A 19,345-nucleotide genomic window follows, 5' to 3' on the forward strand; every position below is an offset into this window, starting at 1 on the left:
CTTGCTCTGTCTCTCACATACCTGTCCTTGCCCCGCACACAGCTGGCGCTACCTGGTGGGAGCAAGGCGTCGCGGCACTTGACACAAAGACTACACGGAAAAGACGAATCTCACAATAACAACCTTGACAACCTTGACATTATTAACTATCCTGAACTTAAGTCTTTTTTTCTTATTTCTTGGTCATGATAAAAATAGTTTCATCCAAATTTTGGGCGTAATTCCGGCAGCACTGACAACACAAGCCGAGTTAATAGGGACTTTAAAAAAGATTACACAAATATTTGGATGGGAAAAGAACATGTAGGTAAATATGTGTTATATGGACTGCCACGTGTAGGGCTGGTGGTTTCTTGCAGCTTCCCTTATTTCTTTAAGTTTTTATGAGTGATGAAATCGTTTAGTTTTATTTGTATCTAGTGAAATTGTCTATATTTATTTTTTATATGGAATAGCAAGTCACTAGTTAGTATTTCTTGCACATTTTTGGACTTTCGTCAGGACTTTTTTCAAAGGCTATAGAAGTGATAGGCTAGGTTATCACGAGCGTTTTACTTTACTGATGTGCCACAATTTTTGTCAGACTAAAGGTTAAACTCATGAAAGCACCCTCGGAAAGCCCAATAAGTTATTAAATACTATGAATTTTCGTCAGGACTGTTTTTCAAAGGCTACAGAGATGATGGGTAGTTTTCACGAGATGTTCTGTTTACTGGTGATGCAGAATCATTATGGACTATATCACTAAAACACCCTAATTAAACCAAACCATATAAAAAAAAAGAAAAAAAAGCTGACGGAATTATGAATAAAAAATAAATAAATAAAAATAATAAAAAAATACTCGTAACGTTACAACTTGTCATTTATGCGAGTTTTTTCTTCATCGTTGATGCAGGGATCCATGTCACACTAGAGGCTGTGATAAGAAAAGCATCCTTGAAAACCCTAATGACTTTCATTGACACAAATAACAAATAGAACAAATAACCGAAATACTTATCAGTAAGAAAAACACTCGTAACATTACAATTAGTCATTTCTGTGAGGTTTTTGTTTATTACTGATGCAGAATCCTTGTCACACGTTAGACTTTAATTATGAAAATATCCTTGAAAATCCCAGTAACTTTCAGTAAAACAAATTAAAAATAGCTGAAGTAATTATAAATAAGAGAAATACTAAAAACATTACAACAAGTCATTACTAAGACCCTTTTTTTTCATTGGCGTTGGTGCAGAAACCTAGTCAGGCTATAAGCTAAAATCACAAAAAATAGCCACAAAAATCCTAATAACTTTCACAGACGCAAATAAAAAATAAAGAAAATGGTTGAAATACTTATCAGTAAGAAAGACTCACAACATTACAACTGGTCATTTCTCTGGATGTTTTTTTTCTTAACACTGTCACACTATAGACTAAAATCCCGAAAACCCCCAAAACCCAAACAACTTTCACTGAAGGAAACAAAAAAAAAATAGATGAGATAATGATCGACAATAAAAACAGTCACATCATTACAACTAGTCATTTATGTAGCCTCTGGAAACAGACCTAATGAAAGAGCAGAGCGTTTCAGAGTACCAGCCCTTACACGAGTCACAAGCCACAAACCGGACAATTTATTTATCTAATTCCCTTTGTGTTGCATCTGACTGTTACTACATTTATCATTAATTTTCAAGCGTCTCTTAATTATAACATTGACTGATTAAATAACTATATATATAATACAAGAAACGAAAGGTATTGAAGGCGAAAACAAAGTCAAAACAAACAAGACTAATCAATTACTCCATTCCATCAACAGTCAACGACCCATAATCGCATTACTGAAGAGGGAGAGGAGAGGGAGAGGACAGGGAGGAAAGGGAGAAAAGATTACAGAGATGGAGGTAGGCGAAGGGACGAGGAATGGTGATGTGAAAAAACGACAAAAAAAATCAAATAAATGAAAGAAAATATAATAAAATAGAATAAAAAGTAAAGGTAGCGATGCAGGTACAGAGAGAAAACAAAGAAGTGAAATGGGAAGGTATACTGTAGTGGCTTGGGAATAGGCAGACAGCTGGCAGAGAACTAGAGGGAAGCCACAGAACGCCTGACTTCTGATCTCCAAAATATTTCCGTCTGGGGCAAAGCAAACTTAGTAATGTTCATTACCTCAAAAACTCAATTCCCCCATCTATCAACTTGACACAACCTTCCAGATAACTATCCCCTCTTCTTCAATGTCACGCAACTGTTCCTCTCTTCTACACTGAACGTCCTCGGTCTGTCCTTTACTTATAGTCTAAACAGGAAACTTCACATCTCATCTCTAGCTAAAACAGTTGCTATGAAATTAGGTGTTCTGAGTCGTCTCCGCCAGTTTTTCTCACACCGTCCTCCCCCTAGCTGCTAACTCTGTACATGGAGTATGCTTCACATGTTTGGTTGGGGGGGTCTCCACTCATACCAAAAGCTTTTCGAATCATCAATTCTTCTCCTCTAACTGACTGTCTTCAGCCTCTTTCTCATTGCCGCAATGTTGCATCTCTATCTTCTACCGCTATTTTCACGCTAACTGCTCTTCTGATCTTGCGAACTGCATGCCTCTCCTCGTCCCGCGGCCTCGCTGCACAAGACTTTCTTCTTTCTCTCACCCTTATTCTGTCCACCTCTCTAATGCGAAGAGTTAACCAGTATTCTCAATGATTCATCCCTTTCTCTGATAAACTGTGGAACTCGCTGCCTGCTTCTGTATTCCCTCCTTCCTATGACTTGGACTCTTTCAAGAGGGAGGCTTCAAGACACTTACCCTCTGTTTTTTTTTTTTGTTTTTTTTTTTTTTGCCATTCTATCTGACATCTGTATGAGAACTGGCAATAAGTGGAACTTTTTTTTTGTTCATAAATTTGTTGCCCTTGGTCAGTGGCTCTCTAACATAAGAAAAAAAAATATTGGTGTGGCTTTGAATGGACTAACAGCTGGAAGAAAATAGAAGGAAACATAAAATTAGATAAGATAAGATAACATAACATAACATGAAAAATTCGCTGGTGTAGTACTGAACAAAATCAATGAAGAAACTTAAAAGGAAGACTTGATGACAAAGATGAAGACTATGAAGAAGAAGAAGAGGAAGAAGAAGAAGAAGAAGAAGGATGATGATGATGATGATGATGATGATGATGATGATGATGATGATGATGATGATGATGATGATGATGATGACCATGATGATATTGATAATGAAGAATGATGATACAGAGTAGAGATACAGATCACTAATTACCCATCCTTTGTAATTCGGGCTTGTTTCTCCACATTCCACAGTGAGGAGAGGCACATGACAACCTGAAGGGACAAGGGGCAGTCTCCCAAACACTCAAGGTCACCTGCAGCGCCTCCTACAGGTAAATACGAGCACTGAGACAATATAATACTGACATATGTATGCGCAGCTCTCATTCTCCTTGTAATTAATTGTATGGGAGGAGGGACGGAAAGGGAAGGAAAGGGAGAGAAGTGCGAGGAAGAGAAGATGGGAAGAAAGGAAGAAAGGGAGGACACGAAAAGGGGAGAAGGAAAGGGAGGACTGTGAAGGATGTAAAGAAAGAAGGAGGAAAAGGAGAAGGTCGAAACAAAGGGATATAGAAGGAAAGATAGATGTGTGGAGGAAGATAAGATAGGAAGAAAGAAGGAGGAGGAAAGGGAGAAGGTGGTGGCAAGAGAGGAAAGGTATGGGGAAGGGAGGATATGAAGAAATGAGAAAGAGGAAAGAGAAAAGGTAGGAAGGGAGGGAAGCACAGAGGTAAAGGAGAAGAGGTGAAGAGGATGGAAGGATGGGAAGAAGAAGGAATGGGAGAGAAAGAGATGGATAGTGTGTTACGGAGAAATGGATAGAAGGAGGAAGGAAGGATGGAAGGAAAGAAAATTGAATGCTGCAATGTTGTTTAGAAAAAGAAAATGTAAAAGAGAAGATAATAGGGAGTTATTAGAAAAAACAAAACAAAAACAATAAACTTCCTGCAAACAAAAAAAAAAAAGAAAAGAAAAGGAAACAGGAAGAAAAAAAAGGATGATACAAAAGATTAAAGAGAGAGAGAGAGAGAGAGAGAGAGAGAGAGAGAGAGAGAGAGAGAGAGAGAGAGAGAGAGAGAGAGAGAGAGAGAGAGAGAGAGAGAGAGAGAGAGAGAGAGAGAGAGAGAGAGAGAGAGAGAGAGAGAGAGAGAGGAGAGGAATGCATATCTTGAGAGTTACAGGTAAAAAGAGCATTACCGTCGATCAATGTTCTTTTCAATCGTGCTTTTTATTCTTGCCAGTGTACATTGACCAGGTGACAAGAGAAGAACAGGATAATACTTGGTACCCGGAGGTGTTTTTCCGGTGAAGCCAAAACATGTGCGATAATACGACTGATAGATGGAAGGTTGAAAAATAGATGAATAGACAGTTTGATAGAATATTCCAAAAATTCGTGGAAGGGAAGACGTTTGGGGGAGAGAGAAAAATGTGTGTGTGTGTGTGTGTGTGTGTGTGTGTGTGTGTGTGTGTGTGTGTGTGTGAGAGAGAGAGAGAGAGAGAGAGAGAGAGAGAGAGAGAGAGAGAGAGAGAGAGAGAGAGAGAGAGAGAGAGAGAGAGAGAGAGAGAGAGAGAGAGAGAGAGAGACAGTCTGAAAAAAATAAAACAAAGAAAAAAGAAAGAAAAAGAAAAAGAAACACACACACACACACACACACACACACACACACACACACACACACACACACACACACACACACACACACACCAGCTTAATAACACAATATACAAAGGAATTTCTCTCTTAAAAATTTCAAGTACACACACACACATACACACACACACACACACACACACACACACAGGGATAACATAACTGACCTTCATGTGTACGTTTCATAAAACCCTTCACGTGTGTACATACATATAAAGATTTCCATGTGCACCTCTTACTAAACCTTTTGCATACTGACCTCTTAACCTAACCTGACCTAACCTGATCTAATGCTGTGTGTACCTCTCTTCCCTCATGTACGGCAGTGAAACATGCACGTTTATATATCACGTCATGGCTTGCTTATTTAAAGCTTTGTTTTCTCATAAGGTTCATTTTCAAACACCCACAGAGATTAATAGAGTTTACACAGGTGTTTTTTTTTTCGCACTGATGGTGAAGAATCCTTAGAAAACTATCACTGTAACCACAAGAAAACGTCCCTGAAAACTTAAACAAGAATTGTTTTTAAACACCACAGGCAAGATTAGTCGAGTCTTCAAGAGAGTTTCTCCCCATCATTGGTGCAGAATCCTTTTAAGCTCTGACTGCAATCATGAAAACATCCTTGAGAACAACAATAACCTTTCTGCAGTCACGAAAACACCCTTGAAAACACCAGTAACATTTAAACTATCATTACAATCATGGATACACCCTGGAGAACATCAGTAACATTAAAACTACCTATCACTGCAACAACAATAATAATAATAATAATAATAATAATAATAATAATAATAATAATAATAATAATAACAACAACAACAACAACAACAACAACATTACAAATATAAAAACACCATTGAAAAATAGAAATCATCACAAGCAAACGCTAGTGAAAACACCAGTAATTTTCAAACCATCGCAATCATAAAGACACACTTGAAAAAAAAAAAAAAAAAAACAATACTCCTATTACAGCCAGCTAAAAGCACCCTTGATGGAAACACCGTCAAACCTGAGAATAGTTATTTACCTCCCCCATACTAAGCCCTCCTAGACTTACCATTTCGACCTATTAAACCCCTGCCCTTTAAAATCATACCCATTAAAAACACCTCTCCTACCTATACCTTTTTAAACCACGTAACCCTCTCTGCCTCTTTACCTGGGACGAGCCACACACACCTGTAATATATCTCAGGTAAGGGTGTCCCGCTTACCTCGCCCGGATATTGACACTCTTACCTTCACTCAGGCAGGTGCAGGCGACCTCGTGTGACCTGACCTCATCGGCAGCCTGCTATTTATGACCTACTCCTTTGGGTTGACTTTTAGAAGGTTAGTCCATCATTTGTCTTTCTTTCCTTCCTTCCCTTGCCTCACCTATACCCTTATTCCTTATTTTTTCCTTGTCCTTTGTTTTATTCTCGCTCCTCGTTGTCCTATTCTTCGCTTTCTCCAATTCTCTTGATTGACTTAATTTACTCCATCATTTGTGTTATCTTCCTTTGCCCCACCTACATCCTTTATTCCGTATTTTCCCTTCTGTCCTCTATTTTCTCTCCCTCTCATCCTCCTCTTCTATAGTTGTAGTATTTCTCGTTATCTTCAGTTCTCTGTCTTTCCTTCTCTCCCTCCTTTGCCATCTTATAACCTTTACTCCTTATTTTCCTTCTTTCTTTTCCTATTTTTTAAATTTTTCTATCACTACTACTCTTTCTCTTTTCAAACTCCTTTTAATAATTTGTTTCCAGTTGCTATTCTTCGTTTTCTTATTTTTTTCCCTCTTCTTTGTCCTGTCTTTGATTTTCTTTATTCTCCATTATTATTACCATTTCTCTCTTTCGTTTCCTTTTATTCCCTTGCGTTCAGTTATTATCTCATATTTTCCTTGTTTCTCTATTTTCCTACCTCTCTTTTATCCCCAACTATCTCTTTGTTTCCTTCCCTTTTATTAATCCCTTTACCCTCTGTCTCCCTCCTCCTCCTCCTCCTCCTCCTCCTCCTCCTCCTCCTCCTCCTCCTCCTCCTCCTCCTGCTCCTCCTCCCTCGTCTTACCTTCCCTACTGTCAAAGGAAGTGAATTTAAGGGAAAGTATATACCTAAACACAAGAACATAATCTCTCTCTCTCTCTCTCTCTCTCTCTCTCTCTCTCTCTCTCTCTCTCTCTCTCTCTCTCTCTCTCTCTCTCTCTCTCTCTCTCTCTCTCTCTCTCTCTCTCTCTCTCTCTCTCTCTCTCTCTCTCTCTCTCTCTCTCTCTCTCTCTCTCTCTCTCTCTCTCTCTCTCTCTCTCTCTCTCTCTCTCTCTCTCTCTCTCTCTCTCTCTCTCTCTCTCTCTCTCTCTCTCTCTCTCTCTCTCTCTCTCTCTCTCTCTCTCTCTCTCTCTTGCCTGAGTGCCCCTGTCTTACCCACACGAAAGGAGGAAGAGATAAAGGGAAAAATTGTTCATAAACGTAAGGTAAAGTATAACTATATCCGCTTCTTGAGTTACTTCAGACCTCAACTTTGCTTCGCCTACACGGGGAAGCTGGGTATGGATGTAGTGGTGGTGGTGGTGGTGGTGGTGGTGGTGGTGGTGGTGGTAGTAGTAGTAGTAGTAGTAGTAGTAGTAGTAGTAGTATTTACTGTTGTTGCTGTAAGAAAAATAAAAAAGGAGGAGGAGGAGGACAACAACAACAACAACAACAATTTACGACCACACAAACACCTTAAAAGACAAAACCACTAAACTATGAATAAGAGAACACAACAGATGCCAATACGAAATACGAGTACATGGAAATAGGGCTACACAGAAGACTAACTGATAACACCACCACATACCTTAGTAGTAACACTCGTAGTAGTAGTAGTAGTAGTAGCAGGAGGAGGAGTAACAGTAGTAGTAGCAGGTTCATAACACACTACACGTTCTATATTCCCCTGCTGGTGTTCTCGTCAATCTCGTGTCCTCGTCGTCCTCGCGCTGGAGTCAACCCATAACATCACTCGCGCTCAGCAAAAATAACCTTCGCATTACTCCCGCTTCACTTCAGTCGCGCGTTCTCTTTGAAGTCTCGCCTGCCTTAAATCACTTCCCGTTTTCACTGCCTGCTGGGAGAAAAAAGACAAGGGGACACTACAAAAAAAAAAGACTACATGGCGTAAATTATTAATCACTCTTCCACGTACAGTGTGATCTTGAAATACTAGCATACGAAGGGAGTCTTGTGTGTACAGGTAGCTGAGAATGGGATGTGGGTAGAAGTTGATACCTGTGACACACCTGCGTCAGAGATCAAAGGGTGGAATAAAAGTGAGATATAAAACGAAGTGTTAATAAAGTCAAAACAACACCGAAAGAGAGAGAGAGAGAGAGAGAGAGAGAGAGAGAGAGAGAGAGAGAGAGAGAGAGAGAGAGAGAGAGAGAGATTATAAATTGAAAAGTTAAAAATATTTCCTCTTATTAACTTGTTTTCTCTTCTAATCAGGTGGTACAAGAGAGAGAGAGAGAGAGAGAGAGAGAGAGAGAGAGAGAGAGAGAGAGAGAGAGAGAGAGAGAGAGAGAGAGAGAGAGCAAACAGCAACCCAATTTAGCCTGAACTGAAGCACCGTAATGAAGTAAGAGAAAGTAAAAAGTGCTAATAATAGATCGCACACGTTACCAGGTACTAGGGACAAGTCTGAACAAGTCTAACAGGTATTTGGGGAAGTCACTGTACCTGCTAGTCTTTCATCACTCAATATCACTCAGGACATTATTCACTCATTAACTTTAACCCTTTCACTACAATATGCAACAATTTACAGCACTAGAAGGAATAAAATCTTTACAAGGATCAACAACAAAGAAAGAAAGTGGAGTTAAGAGACTAGAATCACCAATTTCTACCCAGTGTATTGTTCAGAGATGTTTGTAGAGCAGAAGATGTCTCAGTGGTTAGTCATTAGGAAAAAAAAAAGAAAGAAAGAAAGAAAGGAAACATGTGAGCCAGCAGGGAAAGTGTTATTAACAGCATAAAGAGAGAAAATACATAAGCGCTACACGATGAAAGCAATCCTGTCTTTTCACATAAATTGAAATGGCATACTTAGGGAATAGATGAACAGGGAAATGTGAAAAAAATATATATAAGAAAGAAAGATTGAAGAATACCAGGTCCTCATCTCCATCACATTACCTTTTTCTCTTTTTCTTCCTTCATATTGGAACTCCTTTAATAATTTCCTTCTTCCTTTCTTAGCGTCCTTTTCTTTCCCTCTGTCACTTATACTTTCTCTCATGTCTCCAGTCTTGATAACGCTTCCCTTATTAATTTTCTTCTCGTTGTTACTTATACTTTCCTTAATTCCTTTCTTTCATATCCCGGTCTCTATAATCTTTGCTTTTCTTCCTCCTTCTATCATTTTCTTCTGTAGCTCGATTTTTCTTCTTTCATTTTCTTCTTTATCATATACTTTCTTTCAAAACCTTACATATCAAACTATTATGTTCTTTCTTTCACATTCTTACACCTCTTGTCCTTTCTTTCCCCCTTTTTCCCATACCTCAAAACCTTCTGTTCCTTCCTTCACCTCTGAATCTAACCCTTCCTTCAAAATACTGCACCTTAAGTCCTTTTTATTCCTTCCTTCCTTCTTTTCTTCCTTCATACCCACATCTCAAAACCTTCTGTTTTTTTTTTTTCTTCACTTTCTTACACATCCAAATCTAACCCTTCCTTTAGAATCCTACATCTTGAACCCTTTCATTTCTTCTTCCTTCACGTTCGCACAGCTCTAACCCCTCCTTCCTTCCTTCCTTCCTTCCTTCATATCCCTTTATCTCAAAATCTCTTCTTTTCCTCACATTCCTACATCCTTCCTTCAGAGAAGTAACGGAAGGGTTCGAGATGTAGGATTCTACATCTCGAACCCTTCCGTTACTTCTCTTCCTTCTCTTCCTTCCCTCAGATTCCTACACCAGTGACTCCAACCCTTCCTTCTCTTCCCTTCCCTCCAGTCGTATCCCTAGCGCCCTTGCGGACAATGTATACGCAATCGCCCATTACCACCCTAATCCTTATGGTATCAATAGCCGCCCCTTTACTGAATAAGCCCCAGCACTCCCTCACGCGCCCCCACGGCAAGGCTTCTCCCGGAGTGGCAGTGAAGGTGAAAATTCCGATCCCGTCTGTAATGGAAATCGGCCCTATTCTGATTATCTGTCTTATTGGCTTCGTATCTTATGAGGGGAAGGCGAGAGGGGCGATGAGAGAGAGAGAGAGAGAGAGAGAGAGAGAGAGAGAGAGAGAGGGGGGGGGACGGTGTAGGAAGGTAGGTGGGTACTTTCTTCTTTCTCTCAATAGTTGATTATTATTGTAACATGATTATCATCTCCGCCACTGTGAAAAGTCTTTTGGCTTTCTGTATTACAGGGGAGAGAGAGAGAAAGGAGAGAGAGAGAGAGAGAGAGAGAGAGAGAGAGAGAGAGAGAGAGAGAGAGAGAGAGAGAGAGAGAGAGAGCTAGTGTGTGTGTGTGTGTGTGTGTGCTGCCTCTGCCTTTATTCGTATAACTGCAGGACACATTTCATTAGTTCTACACAAGTGTGTTTATTACGCTTCCTTCACCCTCTCCCTTCAATATATGAATGAGAGAGAGAGAGGAGAGAGAGAGAGAGAGAGAGAGAGAGAGAGAGAGAGAGGAGAGAGAGAGAGAGAGAGAGAGAGAGAGAGAGAGAGAGAGAGAGAGAGAGAGAGATTGTGTTCTCTACTTATTTCAGTGAAAATTTACTTATAGTAATTCTGTTAAACAGGTGGTTAAACAGATGGTTAATTTCCTCGTGTTTAATGTTTAAGGATACAGAAGGGAAAATCAACATGAATATTACTGTGCTTAAGATGAAAATGTAACGTAATTATGTGATTTTGATGTAAATTACACAACAACAACAACAACAACAACAACAACAACAACAACAACAACAACAACAACAACAACAATAACAACAATGACAACAGTAGTAGTAGTAGTAGTAGTAGTAGTAGTAGTAGTAGTAGTAGCAGTAGTAGTAGGAGTAGTAGTAGTAGTAGTAGCAGTAGTAGTAGTAGTAGTAGTAGTAGAGTAGTAGTAGTAGTAGTAGTAGAGTAGTAGTAGTAGTAGTAGTAGTTGTTGTTGGTGTTGTTGTTGTTGTAATAGTAGTAATTGTTATTGTTGTAATAGTAGTAATTGTTGTTGTTGTAGAGCATATTAAGTTGAAAGTACCTTATCGGAAGCCTAACCATCATATTTGAATCAACACAAGTGGGTATTACTCCTCTTATGAGCAAGTATTATTAGCTTTACATCAAAGGATCTACACAAAATAACTGTACCTATGTTGTGCGTTCTATGGCAGTTATACACCTTCTAATGCTCGTGAAGATAGGCTAATAATAATAAAGCGACAATGATATATATATATATATATATATATATATATATATATATATATATATATATATATATATATATATATATATATATATATATATATATATATATATATATATATATATATATATATATATATATATATATATATATATATATATAAGTAATAATAATAATCATAATATATATATATATATATATATATATATATATATATATATATATATATATATATATATAGAGAGAGAGAGAGAGAGAGAGAGAGAGAGAGAGAGAGAGAGAGAGAGAGAGAGAGAGAGAGAGAGAGAGAGAGGAATTAAGCCTAGTGCATCACTCGGTATTTAGATAAGATAATTAATAATCATACTACATATATATATATATACTCGTATATATATATATATATATATATATATATATATATATATATATATATATATATATATATATATATATATATATATATTAGGGTGGCCCTCTGTAGGGGGTGAAATTTCAAACGAATAATGTCTATGCTCCAAACCCGGATTCTTGTTCCTTTTGACCCAGAAACGTGCTGTGCAAGGTTTCATTGAAATCGGAATATATTTAAACGGTGCTCAACGACTCTGAAATTTTACTCATCGAACGCTAGTCACAAGCACTCGGGTCCCCCTCCCACGTTGCTCTCGTGGGAGTATTAGCCGCTTTCCTCTCCTGGCGGGGGTTGTGTGGTTGCTAGCCACTCATTGTCGCCCGGTCCGTGCAAGCGTTCCCTTCCTGGTGTCCGGGAACTGGCGCCGATGGTCCGCGACGACCTGGACGAGGAACTGCAGTTGTTCTTCGTCCTTCGTCAGGAGCCGGTTATATTCCTGAATCAGGGCGACGCCTCGTTCCGCGTGGTCATTGGTGACCGACAGGTTCCCCAGCGCTTTGCACGCCTTGCCGTACGCCTCATCCTTCTTCCAGTCTGCCGGTTCCAACGCCAGGAATCCCTTGTCGATGGACATCTTGGAGAAGAACGAGGACGTATTGGAGGTCACGAAGTCCTCAAGGCTGCAGCCGCTGATCGCTGAAGCGGAATGGTCACTCGCTTCTGGGCTGTGTCGTTGCCGTCCTTCTCCTCAATCGCCGCTACCATCTTCTTCTTTGTTTCTGATGAAACCCGGTCGTCGAAGAACGCCAGGGCTACCAGCTCTTCCGAGAGGTACCAGAGGTGGCCGAGGAGCTTGTTTGTCGCGGCCTTGGAGACCTCCGCGTCCTCGTACCCGTCCAGTGCCTGAAGCAGCTGAAGATCGTTGAGCGGAGCCGCGACAGCAAGTGGGGCTTGCGTCCAGGCTTTGCTGTAGAGGCGGGCGGAGAACATGGCCACCCTCAACAGTCCGCGCTCCTCCTTCGGCGTCAGTTTGACCTGTTCCCTGAACAGCCACACCTTGAGCGAGTACAGCACCTTGCTCATCCACCGAGCGTGGTGCATGGGGCCAGGGGCACGGAAGCGGATTCCGCGGGGAGGTACGCCGCCGAGAAAGATGACGGTTAGTTCCAGAAGTTCCCGGTAGTCGTCCCGAAGGTCTGTCCGCTCTTTCAGGGCCTGAAGGAACCACTCGATGTCGACCTCTCCTGCTCCATCCTCGATCGGCTGGAACTCGCCTTGGTTGATGAAGGGGCCACCTCTCCTGGAAACGCTTGAACAGCAGGACAGCAGGCCCTGTAGTTGGCCCCATCACCGACGTGAAGACCGCCTCGATCACGAGCTCGAGAATGTGATGCCGGCAGGCGAGGTAGAGGAGGTCGCTCTTCAGCTGCCGCTCAATCAGGGTACACGCCCCGGTGTGGCGACCCGTGTTGGCGGCGGTGGTGTCAAAGGACATCCCCACGACCCGGTCAGCGACGCTCCACTTCTCCAACGCCTCCACGACGGCCTTCGCTTCATTCGCCCCTCTTCCACTGGGAAGCTTCGCCACCTGCAGCAGCTGAACCTCCCCTCCCCCAGACACGAGGATGGGCAGGCGGTCGACGTGGGCGTTGCTGGTGAGATCCGGCATCAGCTTCCCGTCCCAGTGGACTACCAAGGGGCCTTCTACTCGCAGCTTCTCCTTGAGGGCGGAGGCCAGTTGCTCGCGGTGACGACGGCGCTGGCTTTGGATCGATGTCCTGTTGATGTTGTACTCAACTGTGTCGTGCCCCAGGGCACGCGCTGTCTCGGTGAGGACGAACACTGCGCCACGGTCGCTCACCTTGACGCGATCCAAAGAGGCCGCCACGTCCGGGGTGACGATGTTGAGGTTCGCTCGAGGCCGTTTGGGTGGGACTGGGGAGATACCAAGTGTGGGGCTTCCTTCGGCGCTGGTGCTAGAGGAGGTTGAGGACGAATCCTCCAACTGGACTCTTGCCGCGGACGTCGACGCCTCCTCCTCCGCGCGTCGCTTCCTCACCTCCTGTGTCGCTTGCCGCTGTGACGATCGCTGTTCTTGGGCAGCTAGTGCTGTGTCCACCCCTCCCATGCGTCCCCGGCGTCCTGGTTCACGTTGAGCGAGAAGAAAAGCTTTGTCCTCCTCGTTTGTCATTGTCTCTAAAGCGCCGGCCTTCGCGACGTCGAAGAGATTCGCCAGGCGCTCCTTGAACTCCTCCTCCCTCTTCACTTGTGTTCCTGTTGTCCGTGCCTTGTTCTTGCGTACAAGGGTGTACTCCTTGTACAAGGTCTGGATGTTCTTGACGACGGTGTCAATCCGCTGCATGGGAATTCTAGCCTTAGCCCACAGCGCCTCAACAATTTTCGAGACCTTCCGGGACGCGTCCACCACCGTCATCTTCTCTACGTCCAACTTGTAGGTCAGGAGGCCCAGAACTTCTCCAGAGGATGGAAGTTGGGCTCCAGATATCTCGTTTATGGGGGCACACAGATAACGTCGCTTAGAAGCCATCTTAGCCTGAAAATGAGAAAGGATTGACAACAGTTAGTAACGCACTCCAGAAACATGCAAACACGTTGAAAAAGTACTGCCAAGCACTAGACAAATCCTAGACAGAGGAAAAGGAGCACTAGACGAGAGTTGCCACACAGTCCTTGGTCCATAGTCCACCAACGAGAGCATCTGAGAATAGAGCCGCGGCATTTGTCACCGACAAAGCCCCTGTATCGTTGAACGTGAAAATGATCTTATATAGTAAAACTTCAAGGTCGTTGAGCACCGGGTAAATATTATTCGATTTAAAAAAAAAATTACTCGCGTGGTTTTCTCATAGAGTGGAACAAGAATCCGGGTTTGGAGACTGGATTTTCAAACTTTCGAAAATAAGGGCCACCCTAAATATATATATATATATATATATATATATATATATATATATATATATATATATATATATATATATATATATATATATATATATGCGCCGGCGGGCGTACTTCCCCTCGTGAGGCGACCCAGGAACTCTTGGGCGTGCCCGCACTCCAAGCCGGCGCCGGCGGGCGTACTTCTTATATATATATATATATATATATATATATATATATATATATATATATATATATATATATATATATATATATATATATATATATATATATATATATATATATATATATATATATATTATATATATATATATATATTTTTATTTTTTTATTTTTTTTTTTTTTTATGTAGGAAGGACACTGGCCAAGGGCAACAAAAATCTAATAAAAAAAATGCCCACTGAAATGCCAGTCCCATAAAAGGGTCAAAGCAATGGTCAGAAGTTGATGAATAAGTGTCTTGAAACCTCCCTCTTGAAGGAATTCAAGTCATAGGAAGTTGGAAATACAGAAGCAGGCAGGGAGTTCCAGAGTTTACCAGAGAAAGGGATGAATGATTGAGAATACTGGTTAACTCTTGCGTTAGAGAGGTGGACAGAATAGGGGTGAGAGAAAGAAGAAAGTCTTGTGCAGCGAGGCCGCGGAAGGAGGGGAGGCATGCAGTTAGCAAGATCAGAAGAGCAGTTAGCATGAAAATAGCGGTAGAAGACAACTAGATATGCAACATTGCGGCGGTGAGAGAGAGGCTGAAGACAGTTAGAGGAGAGGAGTTGATGAGACGAAAAGCTTTTGATTCCACCCTGTCTAGAAGAGTAGTATGAGTGGAAACCCCCCAGACACGTGAAGCATACTCCATACATGGACGGATAAGGCTCTTGTACAGAGTTAGCAGCTGGGGGGTGGTGAGAAAAACTGGCGGAGACGTCTCAGAACACCTAACTTCATAGAAGCTGTTTTAGCTAGAGATGAGATGCGAAGTTTCCAATTCAAATTATAAGTAAAGGACAGACCGAGGATGTTCAGTGTAGAAGAGGGGGGACAGTTAAGTGTCACCGAAGAAGAGGGGATAGTTGTCTGGAAAATTGTGTCGAGTTGATGGATGGAGGAGTTTTTGAGGTAATGAACAATAACAAGTTTGCTCTGCCCCAATCAAAAATTTTAGAAAGATCAGAAGTCAAGCGTTCTGTGGCTTTCCTGCATGAAATGTTTACTTCCTGAAGGGTCGGACGTCTAGGAAAAGATGTGGAAAAGTGCAGGGTGGTATCATCAGTGTACGAGTGGATAGGACAAGAAGTTTGGTTTAGATCATTAATGAATAATGAGAAGAGTGGGTGACAGGACAGAACCCTGAGGAACACCACTGTTAATAGATTTAGAACAGTGACCGTCTACCACAGAAAGGAAACTTGATATAAAGTTACAGAGAGAAGGATAGAAGCCGCAGAAGGATAATTTGGAAATCAAAGCTTTGTGCCAGACTCTATCAAAAGCTTTTGATATGTCCAAGGCAACAGCAAAAGTTTCACCAAAATCTCTAAAAGAGGATGACCAAGACTCAGTAAGGAAAGCCAGAAGATCACCAGTAGAGCGGCCTTGACGGAACCCATACTGGCGATCAGATAGAAGGTTGTGAAGTGATAGATGTTTAAGAATCTTCCTGTTGAGGATAGATTAAAAAAACTTTAGATAGGCAGGAAATTAAAGCAATAGGACGGTAGTTTGACGGATTAGAACGGTCACCCTTTTTAGGAACAGGCTGAATGTAGGCAAACTTCCAGCAAGAAGGAAAGGTAGATGTTGACAGACAGAGCTGAAAGAGTTTGACTAGGCAAGGTGCAAGCACGGAGGCACAGTTTCGGAGAACAACAGGAGGAACCCCATCAGGTCCATAAGCCTTCCGAGGGTTTAGGCCAGCGAGGGCATGGAAAACATCATTGCGAAGAATTTTAATACGTGGCATGAAGTAGTCAGAGGGTGGAGGAGAGGGAGGAACAAGCCCAGAATCGTCCAAGGTAGAGTTTTTAGCAAAGGTTTGAGCAAAGAGTTCAGCTTTAGAAATAGATGTGATAGCAGTGGTGCCATCTGGTTGAAGTAGAGGAGGGAAAGAAGAAGAAACAAAGTTACTGGAGATATTTTTGGCTAGATGCCAGAAATCACGAGGGGAGTTAGATCTTGAAAGGTTTTGACATTTTCTGTTAATGAAGGAGTTTTTGGCTAGTTGGAGAACAGACTTAGCATGGTTCCGGGCAGAAATATAAAGTGCATGAGATTCTGGTGATGGAAGGTTTAAGTACCTTTTGTGGGCCATCTCTCTATCATGTATAGCACGAGAACAAGCTGTGTTAAACCAAGGTTTAGAAGGTTTAGGACGAGAAAAAGAGTGAGGAATGTATGCCTCCATGCCAGACACTATCCCCTCTGTTATGCGCTCAGCACACAAAGACGGGTCTCTGGCACGGAAGCAGTAGTCATTCCAAGGAAAATCAGCAAAATACTTCCTCAGGTCCCCCCAACTAGCAGAGGCAAAACGCCAGAGGCACCTTCGCTTAGGGGGATCCTGAGGAGGGATTGGAGGGATAGGACAAGATAAAGATATGAGATTGTGATCGGAGGAGCCCAACGGAGAAGAAAGGGTGACAGCATAAGCAGAAGGATTAGTGGTCAGGAAAAGGTCAAGAATGTTGGGCGTATCTCCAAGACGGTCAGGAATACGAGTAGGGTGTTGCACCAATTGCTCTAGGTCATGGAGGATAGCAAAGTTGTAGGCTAGTTCACCAGGATGGTCAGTGAAGGGAGAGGAAAGCCAAAGTTGGTGGTGAACATTGAAGTCTCCAAGAATGGAGATCTCTGCAAAAGGGAAGAGGGTCAGAATGTGCTCCACTTTGGAAGTTAAGAAGTCAAAGAATTTCTTATAGTCAGAGGAGTTAGGTGAGAGGTATACAGCACAGATAAATTTAGTATGAGAGTGACTCTGTAGTCATAGCCAGATGGTGGAAAACTCGGAAGATTCAAGAGCGTGGGCACGAGAGCAGGTTAAGTCATTGCGCACATAAACGCAGCATCCAGCTTTGGATCGAAAATAAGGATAGAGAAAGTAAGAGGGAACAGAAAAGGGGCTACTGTCAGTTGCCTCAGACATCTGAGTTTCAGTGAGGAAAAGAAGATGAGGTTTAGAAGAGGAGAGGTGGTGTTCTACAGATTGAAAATTAGATCTTAGACCGCGAATGTTGCAGAAATTAATGAAGAAAAAGCTGAGGGGGGTGTCAAGACACTTAGGGTCGTCGACAGAAAGGCAGTCCGACCTGGGGACATTTATGGTCCCCTCCCCAGATAGGGACTCCGAGGCTGGTGTAGGAGTCGCCATGATGATTTTAAAATTTTTGAGTGAAGGGTGTGTGTGTTATTAGGTGCTTGTAGTTTTGTGTGGAGGAAGAGAGTTGTCTTTAGAGGGCAGGCTGTGACTGCCCCCTTGTGTTGTGAGACACAAAGGGAAACGTTCAGTGAGGTCACAGCTGGGTTTAATGATAAGTTCACAGCACCCCCTGAGCAGTGCTTTATATATATATATATATATATATATATATATATATATATATATATATATATATATATATATATATATATATATATATATATATATATATATATATATATATATATATATATAGTATGATTATTAATTATCTTATCTAAATACTGATGCACTAGGCTTAACTCTCTCTCTCTCTCTCTCTCTCTCTCTCTCTCTCTCTCTCTCTCTCTCTCTCATAATGAAATATCCTGAAGACGTGACTCATGTCCTGATCTACCGTGAATTTGTATGTCATCTTACAGACACACTTCCTATTATTAAGCTATCAAATTAAAATTCTTATTGACGTCCACTAGACTAAGGTTCACCACGTTTTGTCTTGTGCTAAATCTTGCGTTGAGAGAAAAAAAAATAAATAAATAAAAAAGTTGGCAAAGTTAATTATGTTCCATTAATACTGATACAATGACTTAGGTGATTTTACATATCTAAATTTCTGACCGTGCATCTTTCGCTAGCTTCTTTTTCAATTCACATAGTTCTCCTCCTTATCCATTCTTACTATTCATCACCTTCGTTTCCTCACATTTCTTTGTTTTCAAGCATTAAATTATCCCTAACCAATCTCCGTTATTACTTTGTCTCATTTTCTTTTTTTTTTTTTTTTTTGCTTCTTTTTCTGCATCCCTTTCCCCGTCCATTCTTATCATTCTTTCTCTTCTCCGTTTCCTCTCAGTCCCTTGTTTTCAGTGAGTATACTTTTCTCTGACTTCCTTTCAAGTTTACAAGGAATACTCTGAAATCGTACATTTGGAAACATGCTATTTGCTGAAGTACTGACATTATAGGCTAGCTACGTACATGAAATTGACTAGGCTACCTAAATAACACATGAGTAAAGTAAATAAATAAATGAACGAATAAATGAATAAACAAATAAATAAATAAAAGTTTACTTCAACGAAACATTACTAGACAACTTGAACGTCAGACACGCCACTGCCTTCGTGAATACTTCAAATGCAAGCAGAAATAAATCTTTAAGATGTGTGAAGTGCAATCGTAAATCATGAAAATGTATTGCTGTCAATCGATTCACATATTTATAGAAACATCATAACACATTCCTGCACCACTGCTCTTAAAAGAAAAAAAAAAATAAAAAGAAAATAAATGAAATAAAATAAAACCAATGATTTGTCTCAGATGACTTTAGAGAGGGGAATGATTGGGTGAATGCAGCTGTCCTTATTATTTATTTTTCTTTCTTTTTTTTCGAAGATTGCCAGTTTTAATTATCTCAGCACTGGAAATCTTCCTCCTCCACATATGAGACTCTGTATGTGTTTAATTAAGAATAATTTTCCAAGGTTCTAGCTTTAGTTTTGTCCTAACATACTGCATTTTTTTTTTCT

The sequence above is a fragment of the Scylla paramamosain genome, chromosome 35 (genome assembly GCF_035594125.1).
Source record: "Scylla paramamosain isolate STU-SP2022 chromosome 35, ASM3559412v1, whole genome shotgun sequence".
NCBI lineage: Eukaryota > Metazoa > Arthropoda > Malacostraca > Decapoda > Portunidae > Scylla > Scylla paramamosain.